We start from the raw sequence: 17,579 nt of genomic DNA on the forward strand, positions 1-17,579 counted from the left end.
TCTTTGTTATATTTAATGACTTTCTGGGAGGCAAAGGGAGAAGGGTATAGGGGAAATTTAAGGTGATATAAAAACAAAAAATATCAATAAAATTTATTTTTGTTTTGTTTTGCAGGGCAATGAAGGTTAAGTGACTTGCCCAGCTAGTAAGTGACAAGTGTCTGAGGCCAGATTTGAACTCAGGTCCTCCTGAATCCAGGGCTGGTGCTTTATCCACTGTGCCACCTAGCTGCTCCCAATAACATTCATTCATTCATTCATTCATTCATTCATTCATTCATTCATTCATTTCTTTATTTATTTTTTAGTGAGGCAATTGGGGTTAAGTGGCTTGCCCAGGGTCACACAGCTAGTAAGTGTTAAGTGTCTGAGGCCGAATTTGAACTCAGGTACTTCTGACTCCAGGGCCGGTGCTCTATCCACTGTGCCACCTAGCTGCTCCCAATAACATTTATTTTTAAAAACAAATGTTAGCAATTATTACCTCCAAAGCATTTTGATACAGTGATAATTAAAAAAAAGAGAGAGAAAATGACAGTCTCTGATTTCAGGAAATTTGTACTTTCTCCTTGGGGTAAAAAGTAAACAAATAGTCCAATCTGAATAGGATACATGCAAAGGAATGGTCTGGCCCAGGAGCAAGAGAGATTTAGAGAGAGAAGGAAGACTTCTACCTAGAAAGAAAGGCTTCATGAATTGTGCTTGAGCAAGACTTTGAAGGAAGGAGAGGACCATAAAAAAGTAGAAATGTGAGAAGACTATTGGGGGGGGGAGAACCTGTTTAATGGCATGTATGGAAGAGGTCAGGGTGAGATAAAGCAGGAAAGGTTAGGTGGAACCCCATCATGCATGATCCCCGAATGTCAGACTAAACTACCCTACTATATACAACTCACTGGCTCCTGGACTTCACCAAGTCCAAGAAACCTATCTTCCCACCAGTGTCACCACCAAGACAATGCTGGCTGCCTCCACCACACTGACAGGTTTGGGATCACTGTCCCTTAAGGTTGAGGAATTCTTCCACATCTAAGAATCCCTCAGATTTGGCCCAAAGCCATTGTCCAAAGTAGTACCAGGAAGACTTGTATGAACTGATGCAGAATGAAATGAGCAGAAGTAGGAGAACAAATTATAGAGTAACAATATTGTAAAGACAAACATCTTTGAAAGACTTAAGAATTAAGAGCGATGCAATGATTCCAGATGGCTGATAACAAAGCCTGTGACCCACCTCCTGCTAGAGAGGTTATGGACTCAGGATGTAGAATGAGATACACATTTTTAGACGTGGACAATGTGCTAACTTGTTTTACTTGGTTATATTTGTTAAAAGGATTAATTTTTCTTTCTTTCTTTGGTTTTTTTTTTGAGTGAGGGGGAGATAGGACAGAAAGAAAATAATTCCTAATCATTCTTATTAATTTAATTAACAATTCTCATTAATTAAATGTTTCTTATTAAATGATTTTTAAAAGTAGTCAGGCAGAGGAAGAAACTTTTCTTAGCATCAAAGCTTAAAGGCTGCCCCAGGTTTTAGGATCCTAGATTTATAACTAAAATGTGCCAGCCTCCTCATTTAACAGGTAAGGAAACTGAGACCCAGAATGGTAGAAGTGGCTTGTCCTAATTTCTTTAAATAATGGTCACATAGGAAGTAACAGAGCTGAGATTTGAACCCAGGTCCTTTGGTTCCAAATCCAGGCTTTTCTCCCACTACACTGGCTTTCCATGGAACATTGGTCCCCTATACTCTAGTGCCAGTACAAGGAGAGTGAACATCCACAGAGAAGAAAGCTTGGGGATGCAGGATTAGGAATTGGATTCCTTAGCAATTCAATGATTATCTAGTAAGCACCTACTATACACAATGTTCTTGGGATACAAAGAGGAAACTAGATTCTCATTCTAGCACAAAAAATACTATAGGTGGATGGGAGAGAGTGCAGCAATATGGGGGAAGACTCTGGGATTCATCCTAAGAGAGAAGGGAGGGAGGCTGTGCATGTAGTGGGATGAACTCTCTATTCAGAGTTTCTAGAACACCTAGTTTTGAATCCTGGTTTTGCTGCCTATTGGTGAAGAGGATAGAGTGCCATGCCTGGAGTCAGGAAAACTCATCTTCCCAAGTTCAAATCCAACCTCCTCCGACATTTACTAGCCATGTTACCCTGGGCAAGTCACTTAACCCTATTTGCCTCAATTTCCTATCTGTAAAATGAGCTAGAGAAGGAAATGGCAAACCACTACAGTATCTCTGCCAAGAAAACCCCAAATGGAGTCACGAAGACTTAGATGTGACTGAAAAATGACTGAACAATCAATCTACTGCCTATATGATCCGGAGTAAATATGATCTGTAAAGTGAGGTGGTTTGAATTGAAGTTTCCTTCCAACTCTAAATCTAGGCTCCTGTGACCCAGTTGAGTGGTCCCACAAACAGGGGCACAGGGGTTAAACCTTCAACTCTGAAACTGAGCAAAAACAAGAGAAAGTGGTCAGGAATGCTGGAGACAAGCTGTCCAAAGAGCCTATGACATCAGGTCCTTGGGTCAATACATGTTTAATCATCCTGAAAAAAACACCAACCAAGTAATGCTGAGTTGCAAAACAACAAGTCAGTCCTCCTTGAATTCCTGCTGATACGCCCATGCAGGTCTGAAGCCCAGGTGGTCTGTCTGGACTCCCAAGCCAAATGGCCTTCAAACCCCTCACGCCTCAAGTGAACCAAGGAACAATATCCACCGAGGGTTAGGGCCCTGGGGAGGTTGATCAATAAGACAAGAGAGCTTCAAAGGCAAAAACAGCTTGCCTTTTGAAAGCAGGTAGCCCAGGAAGCCAGCAGGACAGAATGTAAGGGATTAAGGGAGCCATGAATAAGAAAGAGACACAGTGTACCCAGACAGCTAAATAAATGCTCCAATTTCCCAAGAGGATAGGACCAAACAGAGCTGCAACTAGGAAATAAAGGCCGACAGGTGCCTTGTGGGTTGTAGAAAACACCTGTTCAGAAGTAATTTACTCAACCCACGGGATATTTTATCCAGGGGTTGGTGAGACTCTTGAAGCAAATCTACCCTCAAAGTTCCAAACCAACCAAAGGTTCTCACCTGGTGACTACAGATCTCTGATCCCTTTAGAAGACAATTGATCTCCTCTAACAATGGGCTGAGAATCAGAGGTCAAGTTCAGAGGAAAAGGCCTCATGTACAAAGAAAGCAGTTATAGAAGTCTTTTTTTTTTTTTAGGAAAAAAATGAAAACAAGGGGAATACCTTTTATTGGGGAATTACTGGGCAAATTATGATGTATGAATGGAATGGAATAATATTATGTAAGAACTGACTAAAGGGACAAATTCAGGGAAACTTGAGGGAGCTGAGATGTACTGATGCAGATATGCAAATAGAACCAACAGAACCAGTTAGATAATGACTACACAAAAAATGAAAAACAACTTGGAAGGATTTTTTTGTTTTGTTTTTTTGTTTTGTTGTTGTTGTTGTTATTGTTGTTGTTGTTGTTGTTTGGTTTTTTGGGGGGGGGTTTGGTTTTGGTGAGGCAATTGGGGTTAAGTAACTTGCCCAGGGTCACACAGCTAGTAAGTGTTAAATGTCTGAAGCCGGATTTGAACTCAGGTCCTCCTGACTCCAGGGCCACTGCGCCACCTAGCAGCCCCCAACTTGGAAGGATTTTAATAACTCTAATCAATTCAATGAATTGTAACTCCAGAGTCATGAGAGGTGATGGACTAGAGGTGGGGAATAAAGCAGACATTTTCAGACATAGCCAACAAGTGAATTTGTTTTGCCTGACTATTCTTACTTGTTGGAAGGGAAGGTTTTTATTTGAGACAGGGGGGAGGGGAGGATGATAGTAATGCCCTACCCCCTCCAAAAAAAAAAAGGAAGAGAAGAAAAAAAAAGGGAAAGAAAGCAACAATGAGATGTTTTCTATATACATACATACACAAATATTTATGTATATATACATATATGTGTATTGTAAGGTTGCTAAAATTCTAGCTATACTGTCTAAAATATCTAATGAGTGGTTGCCAATAAATTATAAACTTTAGCAAGAGTAAGACTTCTAATCATTTATTAAGGAGAATAAGAATTTGGTGAAGAGAGAGAGAAAGAGGCCTAGATTCAGCCATCTATCTCAGGAAGCCCGCATTTCTGCTCCACTCTCCACGAGAGTCCTGAGAGAGAACTACCCCTTCTTCATCCCACAAGCCTGTGAAACTGGGAACATCCCATCCACATGCACACACAGCTCCAAACTAATTGGCTGGTAGCTTTGATAGACAGTACCCACGAGCAAATGTCACTTCCTGATGCTGAGGAAAAGTCACATGGCTTGCCCTCAGGCGCCTTCTCCTCCTGGCAGAGCTTTCCTACAGTAACTCCAGCAGGTGACTTCACTCCAATTGTTACAGTATATATAAAAATATATGCATATATATTGCATATATATGTGTGTGCATTTATGTGTGTGGAGAGAGACAGACAGACAGAGACAGAGACAGAGAGAGACAGAGACAGAGGAAAGAGCAGAAAGAAGTTCAGGAGACAGACACATATGGCAGTATTGGTATTATCAGACTAAACATAATAGATACTTTAAAAAAAAAAAGAATGCCTGGTTTCCTACACCATCTTCCTTTTCTGTTCTTCTTTGTATATGGTAAGATTCAAGGCTATGAACATTTAAGTTCACAATAAGAAGCAATAATAATAAAAAATAGACAAAGGGCAGCTGAGTCTCTGCTCAAATTACTTAGCACTAATGGGGGGGGGCGGGATTTCAGCTCCTTAATATATAGAAATTCCCTCCACCACCCATCAGTGAAGATCTTTTGCAGTTTACTGTCTTAGAGAGTTTTCTGGGTGGGGGCACTGTGAAGTTGAATAATTTGCTCATGGTCACACAGCATGTCAGAGGCAGCTACATTTCTGAACCTGAAATGGGTTAACATAGGTATCCTTAAACTAGGAGGGTTAAGTGTCTAGAGGGATGGTTAATATCTTCCTGAAATAGCCAAACAGTAGATTTGGAATGAGTTCCTTAACTGTGATCCTCTTGATCCAAATCACCTAGTGTTTGTTTTTAAATTTTTTAAGCTAAAATACTTCCACAAATAAATCTTTTTTGGACTGGAAAAAAAAATCAGGTCTCAAATTCAAATCTTACTGACACTACCCCTCTATCCTGGTACAGAAGCACCAAGCAACCTTTTAACACTGCTATATAATAAAAAATCTCTAGCTCCAGGCCTTTCCAAAGGCCTGCTAGTGACAGAGTAGACAGGGTGCTGGGCCTAGAGGCAGGAAGTACTGAATTCAAATTTGGGCTTAGACACATTCTAGCTGTGTGACTCTGGACAAGTCACTTAACTTCTGTGCCTCAATTTCCTAAAGTGTAAAATGAGAATCATAATAGAACCTATCTCTCCCAGGATCATTGAGAGGATAAAATTAGATAATATTTGTTGGGGTTTTTTTAATGGCATTTAGCACAGTGTCACATAGTAGTAGATGCTATATAAATGCTTATTCCCTTCCCATCTCAAGATATTAATGTTGGATTTATGCTTATACTTCAGTTTAAATTCCCATCAAAGTGTCAAAATTTAAGTTAAATTCAGTCCTTGCCCTCAAGAGTCTTGTAGTTGAGAAGACAAGATGTAAAAAATTCAGTTAAAGGGGGCAGCTAGGTGGCGTAGTGGATAAAGCACCGGCCCTGGATTCAGGAGTACCTAAATTCAAATCTGGCCTCAGACACTTGACACTTAACTAGCTGTGTGACCCTGGGCAAGTCACTTAACCCTCATTGCCCTGCACCCCCCCCCCAAAAAAAAATTCAATTAAATATAGATATTTTCAAACACAGAAAATGAATGTGTGTGTGTGTGTGCATACACACACACACACACACACACACACACACCCAGGGACAGGACTGCTATTTGGGGTAGATGGGATGATAATTAATTGACACCAAGGAGAAGGAAGAGTTGTTCATCTCTTTGTTACTCTTCTCTGCCAAAGAGAATACTCTTTGGACTGGAAAAACAGAACAAAATGGCTAATAGGAAGCTGATACCTAAGATTAGTAAGGAGACAGGAACATAGGACCTAACTGTCCTTGATGAATTCAAGTCACTTGGTCTAGAAGAACTGTTAGATGTGATTTCAGAGCCATTGTCAGTGATCTTTTGAAAGACTGTGGAGAAGAGAGGTGCCACAGACCTGGAGAAGGGCAAATGTCCTGATTTTCAAAATAAGAAAGAATGAACTTTGGAAACTAGAGGCCAGTGAGATTGTCTTTGATCCCTGACAAATTATAGAATGTACTGAAAAGGGGTGGTTAGTGAACATCTAGAAAGGATTGATCACAAAGAACCAACTTGACTTTATCAGGTCTGATTGTATTTCCTTTTTTTGACAGGAGTACTAGATTAATAGACCAGGGGATTCAATTCCAACAAATATATTTATTTATTTATTTATTTATTTATTTATTTCAGGGCACTGAGGGTTAAGTGACTTGCCCAGGGTAACACAGCTAGTGCCAAGTGTCTGAGGCTGGATTTGAACTCAAGGTCCTCCTGAATCCAAGGCCGGTGCTTTATCCACTGCGCCACCTAGCTGCCCCCTCAACAAGTATTTATTAACAATACAATTGTATCAAGATGAAATTTTTAAAAATCATCATTGTTTTCAAGGAGTCTACATTCTCTCTCTACTGAGGGGAGACTGAAGGAGATAGAATTTACCCAGATTTTTGGATAGTCACTCATGCTATTTTCATGAAAAATGTGGAGCAACGTGGGCTATATAATAACAATAATTAGCTGGATTCAGAATTGGATGAATTATCAACTTGGAAGGATGTCACCAGTGAAGTTTCCCAGGGATCTGTTCTTCACCCCCTTATCATCACAATGCACTTGGGATACAAAGATGAAATTGGTCTTTCACTCCATCATAAAAGGACTTCAGGTAGATGGGAGAGAGTGAGAATAAGGAAGAGGGATGAAGACCTGGGATTATAATATGATATTTTTATCAGTGTCTTGGGTGAAGGGATAAATGACATGCATGTAAGATTTTTAGATGATCCCAAACCAGGAGGGATAATCAACACACTAGATGAAAGTCCAGACTCGAAAATATCTTGAAAATCTAGAATATCAGACTGAATTGAATAAAATAAAGCAACATTAATAAAGGTAGTCTTATTTAGGTATAAAAAATCAATTTCACAACTATAAGGTAAGACAGAGACATCAAACTTGAATCTTCTTCCCCACCCTACTCCACCCCAAAATCCACTCTCAAGTGTCATCTGAACCACATTCTACCCCAGTTTAAAATGTAATTGGTAATTGGAAAATGTTTAACAAAATAAGTAAAAATACAATACAACACAGACAATTTTAATTTGTGGCTTTCTAAGTCAATATGTGGCTGCATTTGAGTCTGACACCACTAATGTAAGGGAAGCACAGCTAAATAGCCAAAACCACAAACTCAGTATAAGCCAACAGGGTGACATGGCAGCCAAGAAAGTGAATGTATTCTTCTACTGCATTAAGAGACTCATAGTGCCCAGGATTAGAAAAGTAAGAGTCCTATGGTATTTGCCCCAGCCAAATTCCATTTGGAGTATTGTTCTCACAGAGGTCATTCATAAACTAGATAGTCTAGGGAACAGCAACAGGGTTGGTTTAGAGCCTTGAGTTCATGCCATATGAAATTAGGTTGAATGAATTAGGAATTCATAGTATGGTGGAGATACTTAGGGGTGACGTGATATATATGGTCAAGAATTTGAAGCACACCCATATGGAGGATTAGACTTCTATTTTGGCCCTAGAGCATAGAACTAAAACCAATGGCTGGCAGAGTGGGGAGTTGACAATGAAGCAAATTTAGTGTTTAAGTGGAGAACCCTCCCACCCCCCATCAGAGGTGTCTAAAAATGATGCATCATAAAATAGTGAGTTCCTCCCTGGAAGGCATCAAAAAGGAGCTGGATGACCATTTATCAAGTATGATGTAGAAGGGTTTGTTATTCATGTATGGGTTGGTCCCAGTCTGCCACTCACTAGGGGTATGACCTTGGCTCTACAGGTCACTTTTTTTTCTCTCTCTCTTCTCAGTTTCCTCATTTGTAAGATATAGGGTTTGGACTAGATCACCTTTAAGATCCCTTCCAGGTTTAAGTCTAAGGTCCCATAACTAGAAATCCCAAGTATTTCACCATACCAAATAGCTTGCCTTACTCATCTTTGAATTCTCTATAGTATTCAGTTCAGAGCCTTGAATGAAGTATGAACTGTGTCCCAAAAGTTATTAAACTGCATATACCCTTTGGCCCAGAGATACCATTATTAGAGATAAACAAAAGATGAAAAGGACCCATGTATACAAAAATATCTACAGCAGTTCTTTTCTTAGGAAGACACAAAGGGAAACTATACCAATCCTACTGGTTGGGAAATGGCTGAACAAAATGTGATATAAGAATGTAATGGAATACTATTGTGCAGTAAGACATGAAAGGGTTGGTTTCAGAGAAACCTAGGAAGATTTGTATGAATTGATACAGAGTGATGTGAGAAGTAAGAACCAGGAAAAAAATTTGTACAACAACATTGTATAGGGGGAAAATAACTTTGAAAGACTTAAGAACTCTGATCAATGCCATGACTAACCATGAGTCCTAGGGACTAATAATGAGGAATGCTACCTACTGACTGACAGAAAGGTGAGGGTCTCAAGATGCAGAATGAGATATAAATTTTTGGCCATGGCCAATGTGGGAATTTTATTTTTACTTGACTATGTATATTTATTATAAAGGTTTTCTTTTTTTTCTCTCAGTGGAGGTTAAAAGGCAAATAAATGCTTGTTTATTTTTTTTTTAAACTTAATAGGCGGGGACAGCTAGGTGGAACAGTGGATAGAGCACTGGCTCTGGATTCAGGAGTACCTGAGTTCAAATCCAGCTTCAGACACTTAACACTTACTAGCTGTGTGACCCTGGGCAAGTCACTTAACCCCAATTGCCTCACTAAAAACAAACAACAACAACAAAAAAACGTAATAGGCACTCAATTTTAAATGAAGAGAAGAATAAATGGGTTTCCAGTGAAATTCTTGGGGGATAGAAGAGGACAGGGTCATAAATTAATTTAGTTTGGAAAAATGGATGCAGAATGTGGTGGCAAGGTTTGAGAAGGGAAGGAACAAGTCCATGCTATCAGATAACAAAATCAGATAGAGGTATGGGACTGTTGAACTGGCAGATATAGTGAAAAGTATTGGATTTTGGATCAAGTGTTACAGACTTGGAGTTGGAAGAGACCTCAGATGTCACATCTAATCCAATCCCCTCATTTCACAGGTAAGGAAATCCAGCATTTTGGCTGCAACAGGGATTGACTTTACAAGATAGAAGGCCAAAGGGGGGGGTGGAAGGAAGGATTTACTGATATACTATCCTCAGACTACTAACTATACCCTACTATAGCCACACAGGCAGCCGCCAAGCTGGATCATCTCCAGAACGGAAATTATATTTTATGAACATGATATGAAGATGTCTCCAATCTTTCCAACCCCCCCCCAACACACACACACAAACACACACACATGGAACAATAACAAACTTTTTTAGTAAGATATCCTCACCAAAACTAGCAGTGTTTAGCTTTCCCTTGAGCACTCCAGGACACCCAGAAGTGTAGGCTAAGGGTATTTAAGCAAAGCCCCCCCACCCCACCCCACCAACCTCCAGGGGACTTGGGCAGAAAACGAGAGCCTGATATCAGGCATGGCCACAGAGCCAGATTCACAAGGGCACCTGGTGCAGCCCTGCTCCAGTGCAGCTGGATGGATGCACAGTTAGGAAGGGGCGAGAACAGGGGTGTCATTATTTCAGATATAATCACATGGTGCTGCTCCCATTAAGCCTCCTCTTTATGTTTTTTAAACCTTTTAATAAAACATTCATCTCTCTTTGCCGGAGGTCACAAACATTTGGGGCATTCAGAGATGGGTACTGTGCAGGCTTTGGGGGAAGGGCAGATTTTAAGAATCAGAGGAGCTGCTATCTGTTAACATATATTAAAATCCATTCAGATAAGTCTGAGAAAAGCAGCTATGTCCATCCCAAGCCAGAGGAATGACAGCCCAAGTGGACTGTAAGGAGACCTTGCTATTATCCTCTGCCTGCCTAGAAAGGCCCTTTCATCAGAAAAGCAACTTGGCAATTGAAACTGCAATGAAGAGAAGCCAACAGAGCAGAAGACGGGAGAAGGATGCATACAGTAGGGAGTCCCAAGTCCCAGGTTCTGATATGGGGGCTAGGGCTGACCTTGCCTCTATGGGTGACCTTGGGAAAATCCCTTTAACCTGACTTCTGGAGAAAGGAGATACAAAAATGTTTTAGGTCCAAGCTTTCTTGAAAGCTTACTTTCGAATCCTGACTGTGAGTGTCCATCCATGTTCTTACTCTTAGGAACATGGTCTATCTTGAGTTTGTCAAAGGAAAGACTGAGGCCCCAGAAGGCTCAGATCTGCTGTGGTGGGCTGTGGAAAGAGTTCATCATCTCTTCTCCCACCTCACCACCACCCTATTCAGTGAGATTTCTGTAAAGGCTCAGTTACCAAGCAACATTTCAGGTCCAAAGTGGGTTTTAAAAGCTGCGGTTTTTAAAGCTTCCCTCTTTCTCCCCCCAGTCTACCGAAGATTCAACTTCGGAGAGCGCCTGGGCTCACCCGGAAAAAAAAAAAAAAAAAGCCTTTTGGTTGTTCTGGTCGTCAGCCCGTGTGAGTGCAACTACACTGAGTTATTTCACTGGCCACACATCGAGAGGGCGAGCGGGCAGGTGGGGGGATGCTCAGGCAGAGAAGCTGCCTTCCCCGACCCGGAGAGGGCGTACTTAGTTAGCATAGATCCCTCCGGATCCCTAATCCGCCACTAGTCTGAGAAACCTGGCCCCACGGCCAGCGGCTCCCTAGAGACAGCCCCCGCCGTGCAGAGATGCCCACGGACCCGAGCGGTCTCTACGGAAGCGAACCGGGGACAAGACCCGCGGCCCGATATTGATTGCCTTCTCCTCCTCCCCTCCAACACCGTGGGCCCCCCAGACCCACTATGATCTGGGGTTTGGTTCTCGGCAGGCTCGCTGCACACACCTGACTCGGCTCCCGGGATTGCAGGGAAGGAGGTGTGGAAGGTGGACCTCTGAATTCCCGGACCCCAGGCCACATTGTACCCCCCATCTCCTAGCCCCTAGTACTTGGGGCTCTCGATACCCCCAAACCTGGTACCCCAGGATTTGAGTACTCCTGACCCTGGGTCTCAAGAAATCCAGTAGCCTTGGCTTCCAACCTCTAGTTACCCCAGGAGCACCAAGCCCCGAACCCCAGGTACTCCCCCTGGCCGCAACTCTGATTCCCTGCTATTTCGACCCCGGCCTCTGGTGTCCCCAGCCCCAAGCTCCAAGCTCCAAACCTTGTCATTTGATATTCCAATCCCCAACCTCTCCGTCCCCCGAACCCCTGGTACTGGGCCAGCCCCGCAAAACCATCCGCGGGTGCCCAGAAAGCTTGAGCCAGGCCAGAGAGAGGGAGGGAAGGGCCCCTCCGCTAACTCACCTGCATTCAGGAGCCCAGATCTGGGCGGCAGCGGCTGCAGCCGGTCCAGGCTCCGTCCGGCCCCCGGCGCGGCCCCTTGGCCCTCCGTGCCTGTGGGTCCCTCTTCCCACCGCGGCGCTGGCGGTGGCTGCTACTGCTGCCGCCCTCCGAAGCCGGCTCGGGAGACTGAGCCTCTCTGCTCCCGCCTCCTCGGCTCCTCCCCCAAGGCGGGTCCTGGGGAGGAGGCTGGGGGAGCGGGGCCCGCAGTGTCTCGGGGGAAGGGTTGGGACCCGGCCTGGAGGAGTGGGCTGGGACAAGGAGACTATGAAGGAAAGGGGCTAGGACGGGGAAGAGCTAGCATTGAGAGAGGGGCCTAGGAAGGGAGGAGAGGTGGAGCTGGCGGGGGGTGGGGGTGGGGGGTGTTCGCAGCAAAATAGGTGCTAGGACGGGAGGGAGCTGTCACAGGAGAGGAGAGGATTTTTTAAGGCTGGGAAGGTTTTTTAACAGCTGAGGGAATAGGAAAGAAACACGTTTCCATTTGCACAAAATAGCGGCCTGGTAGGAAAGAGAGAAACCCGCTGGCAGGTGGGGTTGGGGGGATAGATCGAGGACAGGAAAGACAGAAACATTTCAGGGGACGTGCCCATTTGTTAGGTGGGGAAACTGAAACTCAGGGAAATTACTGATTGATCACCTAGAAATGTAGGGGCAGTCGGGATTAGGACTCACTTCTCCTGAATTCTGAAATCCAAGGTTCTTAACATTAGCACTACACCTCCCCGCCGCAGCCCCCCCCTCCCCCCCCCCACGGCCCTTCCGCATGTGGGAAGCTTTTCTGTGAGGCTTAGTATGAAGCACAGAGGCACAAGACAAGGACCTTGTACGATGAGAATTGAATGAGGACTTCCCCTAAAACCTCCCAAGGTGGAAACCTCCCCAAAGTTGCCCCTCCTCCCCACCTCCAAGAATGTTCTACATAGAGCAACCTTGGCCAGTGCCTAGCAGCCTCTAAGTCTAAGAAAGGGAGCATATGCAGTGAGTGAGACGGCTTGCTGATGAATCTCATATCATTTTGAAATGAAGGAAAAGTCTAAAGAGTACTATCTACCTCCATCTTATTATATTCAGGGTCTCAAAACGAGCCAGTTTTCTGGATCTTGGTCCTTCAAAAAAAAAAAAAAAAAGCCAGCCACTCTCTGTCACAAAGTTTTAGCTTTGAAAAGGATCTCAGAGGGCATCCCATACCTGAGCAGGAATATCCACACCAACAGCCACAAGTGGTCAATTCAGCCTCCCCTCGAAGACATCTTGTGAAAAACACTTTCAGATTCTAGAGGCAGCCCATCTCATTTCTGAACAGCTAATTGTTAGGAAGGTTTCCTAATATTGCACTAAATCTACCTTTCTATAACTCCCCCTATCCCCTCCTTCCAGCCCCTGACAAAAACAGAACATTAGCTGTCTTTCTCTTTATTGAGTCCTTTCGTGACTTTCCACTAAGGTGCGTTTTAGGGTTGATGATAGTATTAGAAAATGAGCACGTTAAAAAATGCATCAAAATCATTTCCTAGAATCAGATCTAGTGTATTCCCAAAGCCCAGGAACTATAAACCTGTTCTCTGAAAACTACCCTATTTCCTGCATCTTCAGAAATCCCAGGCTGCAGTGGCCCTAGCCATCCATGGGGTGCCAGAAAGGATGGTCAGTGTTACCATATCTGAACCATCTGGACCTGGATTCAAATCCTACCTGTGCTATTTAATATTGGTGTGACTTGGAGTAAGCCAAATGACTTCTCTGGCCTGTAATTTCCACCTCACTAAGGTCTAGCTCTGCCTTTATTTCAGCCCAGTATAACTCTTTTTTTTTTTTTTTTAGTGAGGCAATTGGAGTTAAGCGACTTGCCCAGGGTCACACAGCTAGTAAGTATTAAGTGTTTGAGGCTGGATTCGAACTCAGGTACTCCTCAATCCAGGGCCAGTGCTCTATCCACTGCACCATCTAGTTGCCCCCCAGTGTAACTCTTAAGCCCGAAAGAGTGACCCTTGGGCCTCAGATGGCATTTTTCTTTTAAACCCAGATGAGTGAACTGTATATAGTGATTTCCTGTTTGCCAAGAAAATAATCTGTTTGATGAGGGGAGAGAGAGGATGTGCATGCATGTGGGCTTCCTCTTCTTGCCAACCTCAAAGAGTGTCTGAAAGTCCCTGTAACTCAGAGAGTGCAAAAACTCCTATGTTGCTTCACTTCTTTAATAATCCGGCAATTAATTGCATCGTTTTTGTCACTGTAATTAGAAAGTAGAACAAGTGGTGAAGACCTAAAGTGATTTTTAAAAAAAATAACCCAAGAGGACCATTGTTTTCTGGATTTCTGTGCAGAGTTTTGGGTCGGGAGAGACCAAACTGCTGTGTTTAGAAGTTCTGAAGACAGTGCGTTGTTGCTGGGGCCTCCTCTCAGAACATCTCACCACATATGATAATACCACTCATTTAAACCATTCAAGGTGTTTTAATTAAATTACAGAATGGTTCTTTTTTTGGGTGTTTGGTTTTTTGCAGGGCAATGAGGGTTAAGTGACTTGACCAGGGTCACACAGCTAGTTAAGTGCAGAATGGTTCTTGAAACCCCTGTTAGTAACAACCTCATGAGTTTCAGACACTAACCAGTTATAGCACTTGCTGGGTGCCCCTTATCAACTAAATCTGCAGAATCATCAGATGTGCTTGCTGAAGAGACTCTTAGAATAGAGGATGTCACAGTTAGCAGGGCCCTTAGCACACATAATGTCCTCACAGTTCATCTAGATCAAATCACCTCACTGTACACATGAAAAAAGTGAAGCTTAGATAATAGAAATGACTTGTCCATGATGGTCTCCTGATTTCCAGGAAATTTCTCTTTCTATCAGACCGTAGTGTTTCCCACAATCAACAGGTAGAATGGATCTTATCTAGTCCAATCTCCCACCCAATGTAGAAACCTCCTCTAGAGAATTCCTGACTGGTAGCTATCCAGCCTCTACCTAAACACTTCCAAGGACAGGAAGATCTCTACTTTATGTGGCAACAGCTCTCAGTTTTGGATAGGCCTCTTCTGGACACAACTTGTTAAAGAATCATAGAATCATTGGGAGAGTATTAGAGGGCATAATAACTCACATCTATGTTGTGATTTAAGATTTCCAAAGTAATTTCCCTAAAACAACTCTATGAGGTAGATAGTGTAAGTATCATTCTTCCCATTTTAGAGAGGAGGAAACTGAGCCCCAGAGGTTGTGATTCAAGGGCATACAAAGTAAGCAGTGACAAATCTGTAATTAGAACCACGTCATGTCACAGTGATGAAGAAGTATGGTTCCTAGTCATGTTCTTTTCAAAACATTCTAGTTCCCTACTTAAAGTATGTATGAATAGATGCTCTAGATGTGGTCAGACCAGCATAAGGTACAGTGAAACCATGGCTTCTAGCCTTACAAATACTCTACATCTATTTTTAAAACCAAAGGTAGTGTTAGACACATTATGGTTTGCCTCATATTAAGTTTCAAGTTTATTAAAACCATAGGTCTTCTTCAAATGAACTTTTACCATATGGGTTCTCTCCAATGTTATGCTTATGCAATTTATTTTTTTAGCCTAAATGCAGAACTTAATGTTACCTCTGGTAAATTTAAACAAGGTTACAACCTGTTGAGATTTTTAAAAAAAATTTTATTCTGTCATCTGTTATATCACCTGGCCTTTCCATCAGCAGATTTAATAAATATATCTCTCATTTCTTTATCCAAGTTATTGAGGAGTATCTGGAACCAAAAAAAAAGCCAAGGACAGAGACTTGTAAAACTCAACTAGAGATTCCTCCCACTGTCAAATCAACTATCTTTGGGTACTTTTGTTCAATCATCTGCATCTTTACCTAACAACACTGTAATTCAATTCATACTTTACTATCTTATCCACAAGAATATCATAGAAGACTTTGCTATAAATAACTCACATCTATGTTGTGATTTAAGATTTCCAAAGTAATTTCCCTAAAACAACTCTATGAGGTAGATAGTGTAAGTATCATTCTTCCCATTTTAGTATGTTCATGGCATTTTATGATCTATTGACTTCACAATTTTTCCTCATACATTTGTTGTGATCAAAGTGTTGGGAAATCTTAAAGGGTTATATAAATAGGAATTATTGTAATCATTATTTTTTATCTTTTTTTTTCTTCTCAGGGCAATGAGGGTTGTGACTTGCCCAGGGTCACACAGCTAGTAAGTGTCAAGTGTCTGAGGCCAAATTTGAACTCAGGTTCTCCTGAATCCAGGGCCGGTGCTTTATCCACTGTGCCACCTAGCTGCCCCCTGTAATCATTGTTATTTGAAGAAAAAACATGCAGGGGGAAAACACGAGTCTTGAAGGTAGATCTGAAACCAGGATTGGAATTAATGGGAGAAAAGGACAAGTAGACAGAAGAGCAGTGTAGTACATATAGTGAAAAGAGCACTGGACTTGGAGGCAAAAAACCTGGGTGTGAATCCCTGCTCTGTTATGTAGCTTGGGCAAATTCATCAGGTTCTCTGGGCCTCAGTCTACATTTGTAAAATTAGGAGCTTAGTCTAGATCTCTGAGGTCCCTTTTTAGGCCTATGTCCTATGAAATCTAATTCCTAGGGAGGGATGGAAGGAGCGGGGAGAGACATTGTGATCAGAGATTCTCATCATAGGAGAAAAAAGCTAGAGTCCAGTTAGCAGGGTTGGGACTACTAAGGTCCAAGAAAGATAAATAATATCTGTCATTCTTACATTGTCTATTCCATTTGTGACCTAAAAATAGCCTTACTAGTGTCCAGGCAGAGGGGAAAGAGGTTTCTGAAAGAAGTCAGAAAAAAAGGAAAAAAAAAAAAAAACGGGGCAAAGAGGCTATGTTTAAGGATACTATTAAAGAGGGTAAGAGAATAGGAAGGTGGAGTCAACTGAGCTGTAAGTGTGTGGGCGAACTGCCCAACTCAGGGGGAGTGTGGTGTAGTAGCTTACACTAGGTTTGAGGGAGAAAACTATAAATGAATGAATGAATGAAAGAATGAATGAATGAATGAATGAAAAAAATTTTAATAAGTGCTATGTACCAAGCACCAGGCTGAGTGTTGGGGATACAAATAAAAAAGTGGAGGCAGTCTGTTCTCTTGCATTCTAATAGGGGGAGACCACACATATAGGGGAGTAATAGCCAGAGAGAGGGAGTGTATTGGTTAGGAAAAATTTATTGTCAATCAACCCCATGGCATTCCCCCTTTTTTTCAGTGAATCCAGTGCCTGGCTCATAATCTTTCCCTCTTTCCCAGCTCTGAACCTCATACTAGGAGCCTTTAACATACATACTGATACTCCCTCAAATACCCCAACCAACTAAATCCTCAACTAACTCATTTTCCATGACCTATTCCCCCACTCCTTCAAAGATACACAATGAGATGGTTATATCCTTCATCTTGAGATTTACTCACAAATGCACCACTTCCATGTTTATGATCTCAGAAATTCTCTTATTTGATTACAATCTAACAGTTGTCAGTCATCCTACTTATCTCATTTGCCATGCAACCTCAAACTGCACTCTTCATCCTCAGTGACACCCCCAATCCCAAGACCTCTCAGTTTTTTTCCAAGTTGTCAACCTAGCACTGGTTACACTCTCTACTCCTTCCCATCTTGACCCCTTGGTGAATCAGTTCAAATCTATACTGTCCCTTTGAGTCCCTTGCTACCTTTTTCAATCACCAATCTTACCTTGCCATGCCTCAGCCTTGGTGTATACCTACCATCTGCTGTCTTTACTCCTACTCATGTGCTGATGAACCAAGCTGGAGAAAATCACAAAACTGTGTTGACTGGATCCACAGCAAATTTATGTTGCATAATTTCAACTGG

General features: G+C 42.4%; 1 protein-coding gene across 2 annotated transcripts in view; it reads right to left on the reverse strand.

Annotated features, from left to right (window-relative positions):
• Positions 1 to 11,836, reverse strand: part of PPP1R16B (protein phosphatase 1 regulatory subunit 16B) — a 156,705-nt gene extending 144,869 nt beyond the window's left edge. For both annotated transcript variants that reach the window (XM_043984310.1, XM_043984311.1), the window contains exon 1: positions 11,675 to 11,836. The gene's annotated coding sequence lies outside the window, so the exon portion shown is untranslated. The remainder of the gene's footprint in view (positions 1 to 11,674) is intronic.
• Positions 11,837 to 17,579: the final 5,743 nt, after the last annotated feature.

Source organism: Dromiciops gliroides, chromosome 2 (assembly GCF_019393635.1).
Source record: "Dromiciops gliroides isolate mDroGli1 chromosome 2, mDroGli1.pri, whole genome shotgun sequence".
Classification (NCBI taxonomy): domain Eukaryota; kingdom Metazoa; phylum Chordata; class Mammalia; order Microbiotheria; family Microbiotheriidae; genus Dromiciops; species Dromiciops gliroides.